This window comes from Ranitomeya imitator, chromosome 3, assembly GCF_032444005.1.
Source record: "Ranitomeya imitator isolate aRanImi1 chromosome 3, aRanImi1.pri, whole genome shotgun sequence".
Lineage (NCBI taxonomy): Eukaryota > Metazoa > Chordata > Amphibia > Anura > Dendrobatidae > Ranitomeya > Ranitomeya imitator.
The window spans coordinates 809,829,073-809,847,688 of NC_091284.1; the positions used below are offsets into that span (position 1 = coordinate 809,829,073).

Sequence of the window (18,616 nt, forward strand, 5' to 3'; positions counted from 1 at the left end):
ACCACAAAGATGACCTTTTTCATAAATCCTACATTCGTGATCACTGGTCTCCTGACCCATACTCAACAGTCTCATGTGGATATATGGGGCTGATGAGGAGACCCATAGCCAATCCAGGTCAGATGAGTTAAAGTGGCCTTCGTCAGCCCTTTTTCAATATATAGGACACATGTAGATGATATTAGGGGCCAAACACTCGAAACCCCTCTCCACTACTCATAAAGTAAGACCCCAGCCTTTCTATCTATTACCCACTAATTATCTCAATAGCTGGAATGTAATACTACCTTTGTCCTCTAGTGGCCCCTGCAGGAATGTTGTATAGTTAAAGGCTCCATCTTCAGAGACGATCACCTGGGATTACAGATGTCAAACGAGTGCTGATCACTGGGGCCGACTTCTTTATAAAAAGAAAAGTTTCCAGTGTTTGTTCTTATTTCATTCCTACTGCTCCCCTGAGTACGCCATTATTAAATCAACCATATGGTTTCAGAGATATTAGCCGTTTTTTTACTTAGTGAGAATTTTTATGGTCTTTATTAAGGAGGGCATGTCTTATCGGATCCTCGGGGGCGTGTCTTTAGCTCCTCTGCATTATTGCCACGCCCCCTAGGGGAAGGCCATTAACAAAAAATATATGAAAAGGCCCATAGCTCTGGAACCATACGGCGCATTTAAAAACAAACAAACATGGACTAATCAGAGGAACAGCGGGAAGAAAATAAGAGCAGAAACTGGACACTTTTGACCCGGTGACAGGTCGTTTCTACAACGTGCAATAGATATGTAATTATAAGGAAGGATTATGATGGATCCCTCGGCCTCAGACTATGACTCCAGCTGGGCTTTCTTTGCCGCAGTTTGTCTGTTTATAGAACATTGTTGCGGGTAAATGACATATATCCTCAATTAAGGGCACGCTGTTTCACATTTGCACTAATGCGACTTCAAAAAAAACGTTCACAGATGTGAAAACCCAAAGCTTTTTTTTTTTTATGAGCATGAATTTGCTTCTCCCGACCCGCTGCTGCAGATTACTGTGATTCCTGCCCTTGATTTAGAGGAACGCTGAGTTTAATAGAGTTGAACAAAAAGTTGGGTATGAAACATCTCCAGGCCAGACTCCAATATGTTTAGAGGCGACAGCTCCTGGGTGTTAAAGTGACTGGAACCTCCACATCCTCCTCGGGCTTGTGATGCTTTTCAGACGCGAACGTGTAATATACACATCTAATACAAGGCAATTAAGGAAAGACGTTTATTGAGATTCGAAAAGGTTTCCAAAACTAACACCACTCTTGTCCAAGTAATGCAACTCAGTCCTAGTCACAGCCCATAGACAGGAGAGGGGTTGTTGTTCTGTAAAAAAAAAACACCTTGATTTAATTATCATAATTGATAGCATCAGAGATCCGCATAAATTGTTTTTGTTCTCTTTTTTTTACCTACTGTTCCCCTAAGGTTTTTGTTTTTAGAATCCACCATAGGCTTCCAGAGATATAGTCCTATAATTTTCGAGCTAATTTTTAATTTCTGTACCAAGGAGGCGTGGCTTACAACAGAGCAATAGCGTAAATCAGCCTATAGACACGCCCCCGAGGATCCTCTGAGTCACACACCCCTTGATAAAGACCATCAAGATTAGGACTCAATGAAAAAAGGTCCATATCTCTGGAACTCTATGTCGGATTTTAAAAAGATTAAAAAAAATTGATAACTCACGAGAGCCTCGGGAATAAAATAAGAAAAACGCCCACTTTTCACCTCGTGACAGGGCCTCTTTAACATGCCCAAATAACAGGAAGCCGTTTAGTAGTTTTGCACATGTGGTAGTTTAAACTTTTTGATTTTACTTATTTTAATATTTATTATTATTATTTAATGGCTTTCAGCTTGAACTTGGGCCATGGCGACATGATGGATGAACGATCTGTTGGAAGATCGATTTTGTTCGAGCCTAGATAGGTCCACCAGGGTCTTCTCCACTATTTTCTTGATAGTAACAAGCCATCGCATTGCTCGTCTTCCTCTTCGCCTTGTTCCGCATGCTGCGTTTGTCAGTGTATTGCGCAAAAAATCTGCCAATGAAAGTCTATGGGGGCGAGAAAAATACGGATTACACACGGACCAACAGTGTCACTTGCAAGAAATACGCACCGGTGTTCTAGAGAAAAGCCGGCAATTCAGTGCGGTGTACAGTAAAATCACACTGACAGGTTAGAATAGAATAGCTAAAATAAATGTCTACACATAGTATAGGGATATATATACATATAATAAACTGTTACAACACCATTTGTATTTATTTCATTAAAATACTTTTTTCCTAATGTGTGTGTGTATTATTAACCATTTCCTACTATTGGATTAATAATGGATAGGTGTCATAATTGACGCCTCTCCATTATTAATTTGGCTTAATGTCACATTACAATAGCAAGGTGGCATTAACCCTTCATTACCCCATATCCCACCGCTACACGGGAATGGGAAGAGAGTGGCCAAGTGCCAGAATAGGCGCATCTTCCAGATATGCCTTTTCTGGGGTGGCTGGGGGCAGATGTTTTTAGCCAGGGGGGGCCAATAACCATGGTCCCTCTCTCGGCTATTATTATCTGCCCTCAGTCACTGGCTTTACTACTCTGGCAGAGAAAATTGCGCGGGAGCCGACGCCAATTTTTTCCACGATTTAACCTTTTATTTTAATAGCTAGAGCCCCCAAATTTTGCACACACACACTACTAACATTAGTAGTGAGGAATATGCAAAAAAATAAGGGATATGAAATGGTTTACTGTATGTAATCATGTCTCATATCCTGTCGGGTTTGGGAAGGAGGTCGCAAAAGCCAACAATTGAATTACCGGCTAATCTGCTATCTATCGCTGTATGAAATATAAATATATATATATATGTGTCTCACTGATATATATATATATATATATACTGTATATATGGTTTCACGAATATTTGAGCCCATGGATCCATTCTATGTCCATTTTGCAAGCCAGCGAGAAAATCTCGCTGTACGGATGCCATACGGATTACATACGGAGGATGACGTGCATAAAATACGCTGCCACACCCTGCCTACGGATGACATACGATTTATTGTTTTGGGATCATTTCTGGTATTACACCTGTAAAATACGGACCGTATTTCCCTACGCTGAGCGTGCCGGCCGTACATTGAGAACATTTTCACATCTTTTTCAGGATGATTCCACCTGAAAAAAGCACTGTGAAACCACTGAAAGATAAAAGTGTGCACAGCAGAGTAAAATCGACAGTCTTTTGCTACTTTTTTTTAAACTTTTTAGGGTTCAGAAACCGTAAAGCGGTCAAAAGAAGTGACTTGGTCATTCTTCATAGGAAAAGCTGCCCCCTAGATATAGCTTTAATAATCGAAAATTGATGCCAGTGGTGTAGCATACCAGCAGAGTTGCTTCAGGAAAAAAAGATTGAGAGCTTTTTCCTGAAGTGGCTTCTCCTAGGAAAACTTTGGTGGTGGTCACTATGCGTCCTCATAACAAGCCCTTTTAGGGTTGCTGTTGTTTTACTTCATTCATTTGGCCTGGGGTACTGTGCAGCCATCAGTTTCTGCTCTGCCCTTCGAAACGCTGGTTTTCCTCCTGAAGGACTGGACGGAGCTCTCCGTTGTAATGTGATGGTAACCCAAGTGGATAAAAGCAAGAAGCTCTCTCTCCAAGCTTTGGCGATGGGGTGGCCAGTGCCACCATTCCACAACCCTCGCTTTGTCCATCTGGTCCGGAAACACAAAGAAAGCTTAAGTGGGGAGCCTTCTCCTTTCGCAGTGATGTTTTGGAGTGTTTTTTTGTTTGTTTGCTTTTATGATTCCATAATTTTTTCCCTCATAATTGAGTGACTCCATAATTTTTTCCCTCTGCTTGGTTAAAAAAAGTAACCATTACTGACTACCACATTTTTTGTTCTTGATTTCTTTTAGTGTTTCTTAAAGCCAGAAAGTTGCCATTTGAAATGACTGTAGTTTTGTGCCATGTCTGTGATCTGCTTTTTTTCTACAAAATTAAACAACTGAATGAACATCCTCAAAGGCTGGTGATTCCATAATTTTCGCCAGGGGTTGTATATCCCCAATCCTGGTATATGTCCCTTATCCTAGGCCCTATCCTGGTAATGTTTCTTATCCTGGTAATATGTCCCTTATACTGGTATATGTCCCTTATCTTGGGCCCCATCCTGGCTGACTTCAGCGTGCAAACAACGGGAGTGTATGATGTCACTGCCAATCTCCCCCAGTCATGTGCACACCGGCGTCAGCTGCTGGCCTCTGATTGGACAGCAGCTTATGTTGCCTCACATGGAGCCAACGGGTCACTGCTCCGCAATACACTTCAACTGGATGTGTGTCAGAGGACGCACATCCAGTTGACGTTTCTCCTGTCATCAGTGGACCGCTCACCGCACGACCCCAGCCGTTACGCCCCTATTTTTTGGCATACTTTACACATGAGCCACATGGTCAGAAATCTATTTAAGAAACCCTAATAAACGATACAATAATATTGGCCTAAAGTGTCGTAAAGGAAGCGACTTGGGAAAGTGTAGCGCCAGCCACCCAGCAAAGTGAACCATAAAGCACTTTTGTTCCATGTCGCCTGAATTGGAATCCGTTTTAGACAAATTCCAATTATTTCATTTAACTGTTCAGCTAAGTAGTAGAATAGCTCTTTTAATATGCAGATTTAAGCCCATGATGACATTCAAGTGTGCGTTGAATATTCCAGTGGTGAACAATTAAGCAGATAAAATTTCCTTTAATTAGGAAGCTCTGGGCTCCGGCTATTGCTGCATTTTCCGTGCTTTGATCTATTCAGAAAAAGCCATTATACATGTGCGTCTCTTGTACTCTGCTAAACCCCTTAGTATGCACTGGGCTCAGGTCAGTGTAATTACCATCTTTTCCAGCTGAGATCACTGGTATGATTTGGCAGTGCCCCAGCTAAGTAAGTGTTGTCGTCTTCGGAAAGGAATTCCTTGCAGGTTCCCTCTAAGCCTTAAGTCGTATTTGTTATATACATCAGATTTACCCAGGAGAACACAAAGAGCGGCCGGGGGGTTAGGCCTAAAGATGCTGGAGGAGGAAAAAGAGGCTAAAATGTTGGCGGGTGACGTCACAAAACCAATTTTATCACAAACTCCGCTATTTATGCTCAGGTTTCAGTCCCAAATCACCAATGTTGTTGAAAACAATATTGAGATATAAAGATATATAGATATATATATATCTATATAATCTTCTAAGGGGTACTTCCGTCTGTCTCTCTGTAACGGAAATCCCGGGTCGCTGATTGGTCGTGGCCGGCAGGCACAATGCCCCCTCCCTACTCCCCTCCAGTCAGTGCCCCCTGCGTGCGTCACTGCTGACACATGACCCGCACACGGTGCACGAGGTTATAATGGGGAGGAAGCAGCGAGCGCTCACAATGCGGGCCACGGAAATATAACTGGGAGATCACCTCAGCCGCCATCATCTGACCTGTGCCCAGGGCTCTGCACACTCCCAGGAGCAGCCACGATGTCCTCCACCAGCAGCGGCCTCCGTGCCGCACTACAGGAAGGGAGGACTATCACCCCGCACGTGAACAGCTCTTTGGAGCCAGCCCATGTGCCGACACTGTGAAGTCCCGCAGGGCGCTCCGTGTGAGCCACACTCCCGGCCGGGCCCTCAGCTTCTCCGTCATCTACACACGTGTCCTGTTACTGTTATGCCGTGTGCTGTTCCTGCACTGCCGAAGATGGCACCTCCTCCGCTCTCACCACCGCCCGTAAATCTGCTCCTCTCATGGACGGACGGCCGAGGACGGTCTCCAGAAAGCTGCCGCCACCGCCCCCTTCCACACTCCCCTCCAGTGTTATATACGTCTTTGTGCTATATACTTTGTGGGCTGTGTTATCTACTACGTGGGCTGTGTTATCTACTACGTGGGCTGTGCTATATACTACGTGGGCTGTTATATACTACGTGGGCTGTTATATACTACGTGGCAGTGCTATATACTATGTGGCCTGTGCTATATACTACGTGGGCTGTGCTATATACTACGTGGGCTGTGCTATATACTATGTGGGCTGTGCTATATACTACGTGGGCTGTGTTATCTACGTGGGCTGTGTTATCTACTACGTGGGCTGTGTTATCTACTACGTGGGCTGTGCTATATACTGCATGGCCTGTGGTATATACTGCGTGGGCTGTGCTATATACTCCATGAGCTGTGCTATATACTATGTGGGCTGTGTTATATACTACATGGCAGTGCTATATACTACGTGGCCAGTGCTATATACTATGTGGGCTGTTATATACTATGTGGGCTGTGTTATATACTACATGGCCTGTGCTATATACTATGTGGGCTGTGTTATATACTATGTGGGCTGTGCTATATGCTACGTGACCTGTGTTATACACTACGTGGGTTGTGCTGTATACTATGTGGCCTGTGCTGTATACTGCATGGGCTATGCTATATACTGGGTGCCCTGTGTTATATCCTGCGTGGGCTGTGTTACATACTACGTGGGCTGTGTTATATACTACGTGGGCTGTGTTATATACTACGTGGGCTGTGTTATATACTACATGGTTCCAAAGACATACTGATAGGGAATTTAGATTGTGAGCCCCATCGGGGACAGTGATGATAATGTGTGCAAATTGTAAAGCGCTGCGGAATATGTTAGCGCTATATAAAAAAATAAAGATTATTATTATTGTGCTATATAATACGTGGGCTGTATTATATACTACGTGGGCTGTGTTATATGCTACGTGGGCTGTGTCATATACTGCGTGAGCTGTGTTATATACTGCGTGGGCTGTGTTATATACTGCGTAGGCTGTGTTATATACTGCGTGGGCTGTGTTATATACTGCGTGGGCTGTGTTATATACTGCGTAGGCTGTGTTATATACTACGTGGCTGTGCTATATACTACGTGGCTGTGCTATATACTACGTGTGCTGTGCTATATACTACGTGGCTGTGTTATATACTGCGTGGGCTGTGTTATATACTGCATGGGCTGTGTTATATACTGCGTTGTCTGTGTTATATACTGCGTGGGCTGTGTTATATACTGCGTGGGCTGTGTTATATACTGCGTGGGCTGTGTTACAGTATATACTGCGTGGGCTGTGCTATATACTACTATACATATTCTAGAATACCCGATGCATTAGAATCGGGCCACCATCTAGTATATATATATATATATATATGTATATATATACATATATATATATACAGTGGGGCAAAAAAGTATTTAGTCAGTCAGCAATAGTGCAAGTTCCACCACTTAAAAAGATGAGAGGCGTCTGTAATTTACATCATAGGTAGACCTCAACTATGGGAGACAAACTGAGAAAAAAAAATCCAGACAATCACATTGTCTGTTTTTTTAACAATTTATTTGCATATTATGGTGGAAAATAAGTATTTGGTCAGAAACAAACAATCAAGATTTCTGGCTCTCACAGACCTGTAACTTCTTCTTTAAGAGTCTCCTCTTTCCTCCACTCATTACCTGTAGTAATGGTACTTGTTTAAACTTGTTATCAGTATAAAAAGACACCTGTGCACACCCTCAAACAGTCTGACTCCAAACTCCACTATGGTGAAGACCAAAGAGCTGTCAAAGGACACCAGAAACAAAATTGTAGCCCTGCACCAGGCTGGGAAGACTGAATCTGCAATAGCCAACCAGCTTGGAGTGAAGAAATCAACAGTGGGAGCAATAATTAGAAAATGGAAGACATACAAGACCACTGATAATCTCCCTCGATCTGGGGCTCCACGCAAAATCCCACCCCGTGGGGTCAGAATGATCACAAGATTGGTGAGCAAAAATCCCAGAACCACGCGGGGGGACCTAGTGAATGAACTGCAGAGAGCTGGGACCAATGTAACAAGGCCTACCATAAGTAACACACTACGCCACCATGGACTCAGATCCTGCAGTGCCAGACGTGTCCCACTGCTTAAGCCAGTACATGTCCGGGCCCGTCTGAAGTTTGCTAGAGAGCATTTGGATGATCCAGAGGAGTTTTGGGAGAATGTCCTATGGTCTGATGAAACCAAACTGGAACTGTTTGGTAGAAACACAACTTGTCGTGTTTGGAGGAAGAAGAATACTGAGTTGCATCCATCAAACACCATACCTACTGTAAAGCATGGTGGTGGAAACATCATGCTTTGGGGCTGTTTCTCTGCAAAGGGGCCAGGACAACTGATCCGGGTACATGAAAGAATGAATGGGGCCATGTATCGTGAGATTTTGAGTGCAAACCTCCTTCCATCAGCAAGGGCATTGAAGATGAAACGTGGCTGGGTCTTTCAACATGACAATGATCCAAAGCACACCGCCAGGGCAACGAAGGAGTGGCTTCGTTAGAAGCATTTCAAGGTCCTGGAGTGGCCTAGCCAGTCTCCAGATCTCAACCCTATAGAAAACCTTTGGAGGGAGTTGAAAGTCCGTGTTGCCAAGCGAAAAGCCAAAAACATCACTGCTCTAGAGGAGATCTGCATGGAGGAATGGGCCAACATACCAACAACAGTGTGTGGCAACCTTGTGAAGACTTACAGAAAACGTTTGACCTCTGTCATTGCCAACAAAGGATATATTACAAAGTATTGAGATGAAATTTTGTTTCTGACCAAATACTTATTTTCCACCATAATATGCAAATAAATTGTTAAAAAACAGACAATGTGATTTTCTGGATTTTTTTTTCTCAGTTTGTCTCCCATAGTTGAGGTCTACCTATGATGTAAATTACAGACGCCTCTCATCTTTTTAAGTGGTGGAACTTGCACTATTGCTGACTGACTAAATACTTTTTTGCCCCACTGTATATATATATATACAGTACAGACCAAAAGTTTGGACACACCTTCTCATTTAAAGATTTTTCTGTATTTTCATGACTATGAAAATTGTACATTCACATTGAAGGCATCAAAACTATGAATTAACACATATGGAATTATATACGTCACAAAAAAGTGTGAAACAACTGAAATTATGTCTTATATTCTAGGTTCTTCAAAGTAGCCACCTTTTGCTTTGATGACTGCTTTGCACACTCTTGGCATTCTCTTGATGAGCTTCAAGAGGTAGTCACCGGAAATGGTCTTCCAACAATCTTGAAGGAGTTCCCAGAGATGCCTAGCACTTGTTGGCCCTTTTGCCTTCACTCTGCGGTCAAGCTCACCCCAAACCATCTCGATTGGGTTCCGGTCTGGTGACTGTGGAGGCCAGGTCATCTGGCGTAGCACCCAGGGCCGGCGTCAGCACCCGGCGTACCCGGACAAGTGCCTGAGCCCTGAGCAGGCAGGGGGCCCATTCGCCATCGGGGACACTGGCGCGCTATAGTGCCGGCCCCTGCGAGTGGACCCCCTCCTGCTCCAGGCCCCGGCACTTGCGATACTTACCTCTCCCGGTTCCAGCGCTGCAGCGTCTTCCATCCTCTGACTGAGACGTTCAGGTCAGAGGGCGCAATGACGTCACCAGTGCGCGCCCCCTGCCTGAGCAGTCGCAGCACAGAGAGCAGGAAGACGCCGACGCTGAGGAGTCCAGAGCAGAGCAGCGTCAAGCAACGAGAGGTGAGTATTTCATTTTTTTTTTTTATATTTGGAGCAATATATGGGGCTAATTCTATATGGAGTATCTTATGAAGCCAATTCCATAGGGAGCATTACATGTGGCCAATTCAATATGGAGCAGTATATGGGGCCAATTACATATGGAGCAGTATATGGGCCAATAATATATGAAGCATCTTATGGGACTAATTATATATGGAGCATTTTACATTGGCCCATTATACATGGAGCATCTTATAGGGCCAATTATTTTTGGAGCATTATATGGGACCCATTCTGTAAGGAGTATTATATGGGGCCCATTCTGTATGGAGCAATATATGGGACTCAGTATACTGTATGGGGCCGATCATATACTGTATGGAACATTATATGAGGCCCATTATATATGGAGCAATAGAGGGGGCCCATCATATACTGTATGGAGAATTATATGTGGCTCACTATACTGTATGGAGCATTATATGGGTCAATTCCGTATGGAGCAATATATGCGGCTCATTCTGTATGAAGCAATCTGTGGTGCCCATTATACTGTATGGAGCATTATATGAGGCTCATTATTCTGTATAGAGCATAATATTGGGCTCATTATTCTGTTTGGAGCAATATATGGGGCTCATTATTCTGTATAGAGGACTGTACTGTCCGGTTTCAGAGCTAATGTACAATGCACAATAGATATCACTCATGTAATGTAAGAAGTAAGTGAAATCTTTGGCATTGTACTATACCTATATTTCTCTGCCATATCCTTACATTATGAATTGTGATATGTGTTAAAGGGGCCCATCGGGACTCTTTCGCCCAGGGCCCATGAAATCCTGGAGCCGGCCCTGGTAGCACCCCATCACTCTCCTTCTTGGTCAAATAGCCCTTACACAGCCTGGAGGTGTGTTTGGGGTCATTGTCCTGTTGAGAAATAAATGATGGTCCAACTAAACGTAATCCTGATGGAATAGCATGCCGCTGCAAGATGCTGTGGTAGCCATGCTGGTTCAGTATGCCTTCAATTTTGAATAAATCCCCAACAGTGTCACCAGCAAAGCACCCCCATGCCATCACACCTCCTTCTCTATGCTTCACGGTGGGAACCAGGCAAGTAGAGTCCATCCGTTCACCTTTTCTGCGTCGCACAAAGACACGGTGGTTGGAACCAAAGATCTCAAATTTGGACTCCTGAGACCAAAGCACAGATTTCCGCTGGTCTAATGTCCATTCCTTGTGCTCTTTAGCCCAAACAAGTCTCTTCTGCTTGTTGCCTGTCCTTAGCAGTGGTTTCCTAGCAGCTATTTTACCATGAAGGCCTGCTGCACAAAGTCTTCTCTTAACAGTTGTTGTAGAGATGCGTCTGCTGCTAGAACTCTGTGTGGCATTGACCTGGTCTCTAATCTGAGCTGCTGTTAACCTGCGATTTCTGAGGCTGGTGACTCAGATAAACTTATCCTCAGAAGCAGAGGTGACTCTTGGTCTTCCTTTCCTAGGGCGGTCCTCATGTGAGCCAGTTTTTTTGTTTTTTGTTTTCCCAATTTTTCAGAATGACTGACCTTCATTTCTTAAAGTAATGATGGCCAGTCGTTTTTCTTTACTTAGTTGCTTTTTTCTTGCCATAATACAAATTCTAACAGTCTATTCAGTAGGACTATCAGCTGTGTATCCACCAGACTTCTGCACAACACAACTGATGGTCCCAACCCCATTTATAAGGCAAGAAATCCCACTAATTAAACCTGACAGGGCTCACCTGTGAAGTGAAAACCATTCCCGGTGACTACCTCTTGAAGCTCATCAAGAGAATGCCAAGAGTGTGCAAAGCAGTCATCAAAACAAAAGGTGGCTACTTTGAAGAACCTAGAATATAAAACATATTTTCAGTTGTTTCACACTTTTTTGTTAAGTAGATAATTCCACATGTGTTAATTCATAGTTTTGATGCCTTCGGGGTGAATTTATAATTTTCATAGTCATGAAAATACAGAAAAATCTTTAAATGAGAAGGTGTGTCCAAACTTTTGGTCTGTACTGTATGTATATATATACACACACAATATATATATTTTTTTACAGCGTGATCTGCTCCAAAAACCACATCAAATATTCTGAAAAAAATTCCTATTTTTTAAGACACCTATAATTTGTTCATGTATTTGGTGAGAAAAACCCAGGCTTTTCAGCCTGAAAATAGCACCAAATTTGGACAATGATTAAATGAGATAATTTTGAAAAAAATCTGAAAATCCATGCAAAAAAATATGGGAAAAACATATGCCTCAATTAGTGGCAATCCCTGCATGTGCGGACATGCAGCCGCGAGGACTCGAACTTAATATTCGAGCACGCCGCAGTCTCCATCTTCTCCAGTCTGAAATCGCACTGCACTCAGATGTTATCCGAGTGCAGTCCAATGTTTTCAACGGACTCATTGACTTCCGAGGGCTGGGGAATGCTGCTATTTTTACCCCAGACTGGCTCTGTCTGAGGAATATATTGGACATGTGTATGATCTCATTAGTGATGAGCAAATGCACTAAAAGTGTTATCCGAGCATGCTTGGCTGCTAACCCAATGTCTTCGGCGTGCTCGAGAAATATGTTCGAGTCCCAGCGGCTTCATGTCTTGCGGCTTTTCGACAGGAAATACCTGTTAGGCAATCCCTGCATGTGCTGCGACTGTCAAACAGCCACAAGACACGCAGCCGCGGGGACTAGAACATATTTTTCGAGTACGCCGAAGTCAATTGGTTAGCACAGGAGCATGCTTGGGGAACGCATTATCAGAGCATGTTCTCTCATCACTAGGCCATATAGAACAACATTGGTCGGAGTGCAATCCGATGTTTTTGACGCTCGTCTGCGCCTGTTCTTGGGCCTCATTCGCACATCCGTTTTCAGTCTATGATAGCAGAATAATGAGGCTGTTCACATGTCGTTAAGTTTTCACAGAACGAGCATCCCACACAAAATCACAGCGACATGTCCAATGCAAATCTGTGGGTCCATGTAAAAAATTTTGTCTGTGAAAAAAGATTTTCACGGGCTGCTAAGTAGGAGAAATTGTAGAAACCATTTTTTTCTCATCCGAAAAAAAAACCTGACACTGATAAAAAAAATGCAAAAAAAAATCAGTGTTGAAACTAGGAGTGTTTTTCTCGTATGTGTGCAGCCCGTTTGTTTTTTGGACGTCACACGGACCTATAAAGAAAAAACTATAATAAAAACTGATCCTTGCCTCAGGCGCGTGAGGCTCCGAGCAGGATCCTTTATCATCCATTTGGTGGATCAGTCTAGGTCATAAAAGTCTATGGGGATCCGTGAGAGATGGATGAAACTGGGAATTCTACAAAAAAAAAGCAATTAAACAAAAACTGTAATGAAAAGAATTAAAAGTTACCAAGGATTGTGGGTCAAAATTTTGGGAAAGGGAACCTAAAAGAGGTATTCCCATCTCCAAGATCGTAGTAGGTGTAATAATAATAATATTAGCAAATACTTGCAATTAGAAATGTAGTATAGTTCTTCTGATTCTGTTATTTTTTCATGTGCAGGCATTGCAGGACCTTAGGTATCCATGGTTACGACCACTGATGAAGCGACAGTTAGTTAGCTGTTTGCTATTGGTCGTCTCCTTCCTCATGTGCAGGCATTGCAAGAGCTTAGGCATCCATGGTTATGACTAGGGTTGAGCGAAACGGATCGTTCATTTTCAAAAGTCGCCGACTTTTGGCAAAGTCGGGTTTCATGAAACCCGACCCGATCCCTGTGTGGGGTTGGCCATGCGGTACGCGACTTTCGCGCCAAAGTCGCGTTTCGTATGACGCGCTTGGCGCCATTTTTTCAGCCAATGAAGGAGCGTGCGCAGAGTGATGACATAGGTCTTAGGGGTGTGGACGCCTATCGTCAACTTGTCGATTGTGCGCAGTAGCGATTTGCAATGTGTAACACCAGCTTTTCTGTTCAGGGACGGAGGGGAGAGAGAGAAAGAGAGGGAGAGGGAGAGAGAGAGGTAGAGGGAAAAAAAAAAAAAAAAATAAAACAAACAAAAAAAAATTCCCATTGACTTTGCATTGGGTTTTGTGTTTCGGTCGATCCCTGACTTTTCGCCATAATCGGCCGATTTCACTCGACTTGACTTTAGAGATAGTCGGGTTTCGCGAAACCCGACTCGACCCTAAAAAAGTAAAAGTCGCTCAACCCTAGTTACGACCACTGATGAAGTGACAGTTAGTTAGCTGTTTGCTATTTGTCGTCTCCTTCCTCATGTGCAGGCATTGCAGGACTTTAGGTATCCATGGTTACGACCACTGATGAAGTGACAGTTAGTTAGCTGTTTGCTATTGGTCGTCTCCTTCCTCATGTGCAGGCATTGCAGGACCTTAGGTATCCATGGTTACGACCACTGATGAAGCGACAGTTAGTTAGCTGTTTGCTATTGGTCGTCTCCTTCCTCATGTGCAGGCATTGCAAGAGCTTAGGCATCCATGGTTACGACCACTGATGAAGTGACAGTTAGTTAGCTGTTTGCTATTTGTCGTCTCCTTCCTCATGTGCAGGCATTGCAGGACTTTAGGTATCCATGGTTATGACGACTGATGAAGTGACAGTTAGCTGTTTGCTATTGGTCATCTCCTTCCTCATGTGCAGGCATTGCAGGACCTTGGGTATCCATGGTTACGACCACTGATGAAGTGACAGTTAGTTAGCTGTTTGCTATTGGTCGTCTCCTTCCTCATGTGCAGGCATTGCAAGAGCTTAGGCATCCATGGTTACGACCACTGATGAAGTGACAGTTAGCTGTTTGCTATTTGTCGTCTCCTTCCTCATGTGCAGGCATTGCAGGACTTTAGGTATCCATGGTTACGACCACTGATGAAGTGACAGTTAGTTAGCTGTTTGCTATTTGTCGTCTCCTTCCTCATGTGCAGGCATTGCAGGACTTTAGGTATCCATGGTTACGACCACTGATGAAGTGACAGTTAGCTGTTTGCTATTGGTCATCTCCTTCCTCATGTGCAGGCATTGCAGGACTTTAGGCATCCATGGTTACGACCACTGATGAAGTGACAGTTAGTTAGCTGTTTGCTATTTGTCGTCTCCTTCCTCATGTGCAGGCATTGCAGGACTTTAGGTATCCATGGTTACGACCACTGATGAAGTGACAGTTAGCTGTTTGCTATTGGTCATCTCCTTCCTCATGTGCAGGCATTGCAGGACCTTAGGTATCCATGGTTACGACCACTGATGAAGTGACAGTTACCTGTTTGCTATTTGTCGTCTCCTTCCTCATGTGCAGGCATTGCAGGACCTTAGGAATCCATGGTTACGACTAGTGATGAGCGAATACACTCGGTACTCGAGATTTCCCGAGCACGCTCGGGTGTCCTCCGAGTATTTTTTTAGTGCTCGAAGAGTTAGTTTTCAGCGCCGCAGCTGAATAATTTACATCTCTTAGCCAGCATAAGTACATGTAGAAGTTGCCTGGTTGCTAGGGAATCCTCACATGTAATCAAGCTGGCTAATAGCTGTAAATCATTCAGCTGAGGTGAGGAAAACTAAATCTCCGAGCACTAATAAATACCCGGAGGTCACACGAGCGTGCTCGGGAAATCTCGAGTACCGAGTATATTCGTTCATCACTAATTACGACCACTGATGAAGTGACAGTTAGTTAGCTGTTTGCTATTTGTCGTCTCCTTCCTCATGTGCAGGCATTGCAGGACTTTAGGTATCCATGGTTACGACCACTGATGAAGTGACAGTTAGCTGTTTGCTATTGGTCATCTCCTTCCTCATGTGCAGGCATTGCAGGACCTTAGGTATCCATGGTTACGACCACTGATGAAGTGACAGTTACCTGTTTGCTATTTGTCGTCTCCTTCCTCATGTGCAGGCATTGCAGGACCTTAGGAATCCATGGTTACGACTAGTGATGAGCGAATACACTCGGTACTCGAGATTTCCCGAGCACGCTCGGGTGTCCTCCGAGTATTTTTTTAGTGCTCGAAGAGTTAGTTTTCAGCGCCGCAGCTGAATAATTTACATCTCTTAGCCAGCATAAGTACATGTAGAAGTTGCCTGGTTGCTAGGGAATCCTCACATGTAATCAAGCTGGCTAATAGCTGTAAATCATTCAGCTGAGGTGAGGAAAACTAAATCTCCGAGCACTAATAAATACCCGGAGGTCACACGAGCGTGCTCGGGAAATCTCGAGTACCGAGTATATTCGTTCATCACTAATTACGACCACTGATGAAGTGACAGTTAGTTAGCTGTTTGCTATTGGTCGTCTCTTTCTTCATATGCTGTCATGGCAGGACCTTAGGTATCCATGGTTACTACCACTGGATACCAATATTAGACATACTGACGGCTTGGCAGCTGTCCGATTCTTCCTTAGTAATTCCACACTTCCGATTGGTATACGGGACCTCCTGCTGGAGCTGTTGGAGTTCACCCTCACTCACAATTTTTTTGTGTTTAAGGGGTCCTTCTACCTGCAGCTCCAGGGGACCGCCATGGGGGCGGCCTTTGCGCCGGCCTATGCTGGTCTCTTCCTGGGGCTGTGGGAGAGGGACCTCTTCCTGTCTGATGAATTGGGGTCTATGGAGTGTGTCCCATTATGGACACGCTACATAGACGATATCTTCTTCATCTGGCAGGGCACTCCATCTGACCTTGCGCAGTTGGTCGACACTCTGAATAGCAACGACTATAATATCCATCTTACTTTTACATCTGATGCTATATCCTTAGACTTTCTTGATGTTTCCATCAGGAGAGATCCGTCTGGGATGTTACAGACGGACATCTTTAGGAAGGAGACAGCTACGAACGCCCTACTGCATGCATCATCCGGCCATCCACGGCACATGATCAGATCTGTCCCGATTGGTCAGTTCCTCCGCATTAGGAGAATCTGTTCATCAGATATTGTGTTTGAGCAACGTGCGGAGGAGCTGAGGGAACGGTTCAGATCCCGTGGTTATAGCCGTAGGTCAATTAAGCGGGCCTACTTTAGGGCAAAACATGCTTCCCGCAATGACCTATTATACGGCACTCGGACTAGGGATGGACATGGTGACAAGCAGGTATTGCGGTTTGTAACTAATTTTAGCTCTCAGTCCGACAGGGTGCGTTCCATTCTAGATAATGCCTGGCCTATTTTAAGGGTGGATCCTGTTATGTCTAAATTCATTCCGATACATCCCTCTTTGGCGTTACGATGCGCCAGAAATCTGAGGGACCACCTCGTCTCGAGTCATTATGTTCATCATTCTAAACCTACTTTCCTGGACGGATTCCCGAGGCGGGTGGGTTGTTCTCCATGTGGGGGGTGCGTTGCCTGTCCCAATGTCGATCGATGTGATACCTTTATCAACTCTGATGCAACCAAGAGCTATAAGATTCGATCTTTTATTACCTGTACCACTAGGTACGTGGTTTACTATGCCACCTGTCCCTGCGGGTTGATTTATGTGGGGCTTACCACGCGCCAGCTCAAGGTTCGCATCAGAGAGCATGTCTTGGGTATTCAGGCGGCGGCCACCCATGTGGAGGCATCCACCCTCAAAACTATACCCCGTCACTTCAAGGAATTCCATAATTGTGATGGCACCCTTTTTAGGGTGCGGGCGATCGATGCCTTGAAGATTAATATCAGGGGTGGTGATCTGTCCAGGAGACTGGGTAGACTCAAGACGAGGTGGATATGGCAGCTTAATACGGTCCACCCTTCGGGTTTGAATGAATGTATTTCGTTTGTCCCTTTCCTCCGTCATTCCGGCTGCTGAGTACACTGGATTTTTTTCTACCTCATGTTCCTTTTATTTGATTTTAACTCTTTATTTTATTTATAGTGATTTCCGTTTGTCAGGATTTTGGCTGCGGTGGATGTTCCGTGTTGCTGGATGGACTTTGGATTTTCATCTAGCTGCTTTGGTCGACTACTGCCAATTATATGACTTTTTGTCATATATTTTAAGTAATAAAATTGTTATAGTCATTAATGTTTTATGTATGTATGTTGTTTGCAGTATATGTTTTTGACCTATTTTTTGTTATTTGATGGTTATTGTGGCCGTTATTTTTATGCATCATCGCGGTGTGTGGGGACACTGGGACTTAGTAGCGTCTGGGCTATATGGACGTATGCTTGCTGTCTTCATATTGTGGACTATACATCGTCGACGGGATTATATATACATCTTTGTATTTGTTTATCATTATGTATATTTAATATTGTTTTGTTATAATTTTTGTATGTATATGTGTCTATTTCCTGGTTTCTGTACTGATGTCCATAGTGTGTACAGTGATTTCCCTATATGCCATGACAGTTTGTTGTGTGCCTATGTGAGCCTCCTGCGTATGTACTGTATATTTGATACTGTTTGCCTCTTCCTTGCAGAGCCCCATGTATCTATGCACCTTATATTTCACATGGCTCTAGATGTTACTATTGTTATTTCTTGTTATTATTTGTACTAGGTCTGTGGCGCCATGGGTTTTCTTGCAGTGAATGCACAGTTCGTCGTTATTATTGTTATACCATGTATGGGGCGCCATTGGTTTTCTTGTAGTGTATGCGCAGTTCGCACTACGTCCCTGTGTTCCCTTTACATACTGTTGTGGTGTTCTTACCTGCCCTCTATTAAAATGGCCGCCGGTGTATTTCCGGTCATGCGCGGTACGCGTCATTCTACTTCCGGTCCGCGATTCTGCGCTGACACACACGGGCCCGTGTGTGAGAGGTGTAGACAGGTGCGGCCGGTTTATGATGATGCGTCCGCTCATTGGTGCGGCTTTAGGGCTCGGTCTCTGTATAATCCACCGGCCTCAGTACCTGGCACGCCCCCTGAGGAAGGACTTTACCGAAACGCGCATTGGGGTGGGTTGGAGCTGGCGTGGTCCCCTGTACTCCTGTGGTTTGTACACCCTTACTATCTTTACCTGCATCTGCCTACGGGTATT

General features: G+C 44.1%; 1 long non-coding RNA gene across 1 annotated transcript in view; it reads right to left on the reverse strand.

Annotated features, from left to right (window-relative positions):
• Positions 1-1,321: 1,321 nt before the first annotated feature.
• LOC138671258 (uncharacterized) overlaps positions 1,322-18,616 on the reverse strand; it is a 61,997-nt gene continuing 44,702 nt past the window's right edge. Inside the window, exon 3 of the long non-coding RNA XR_011319446.1 lies at positions 1,322-2,092. This is a non-coding gene — a long non-coding RNA (uncharacterized lncRNA). The remainder of the gene's footprint in view (positions 2,093-18,616) is intronic.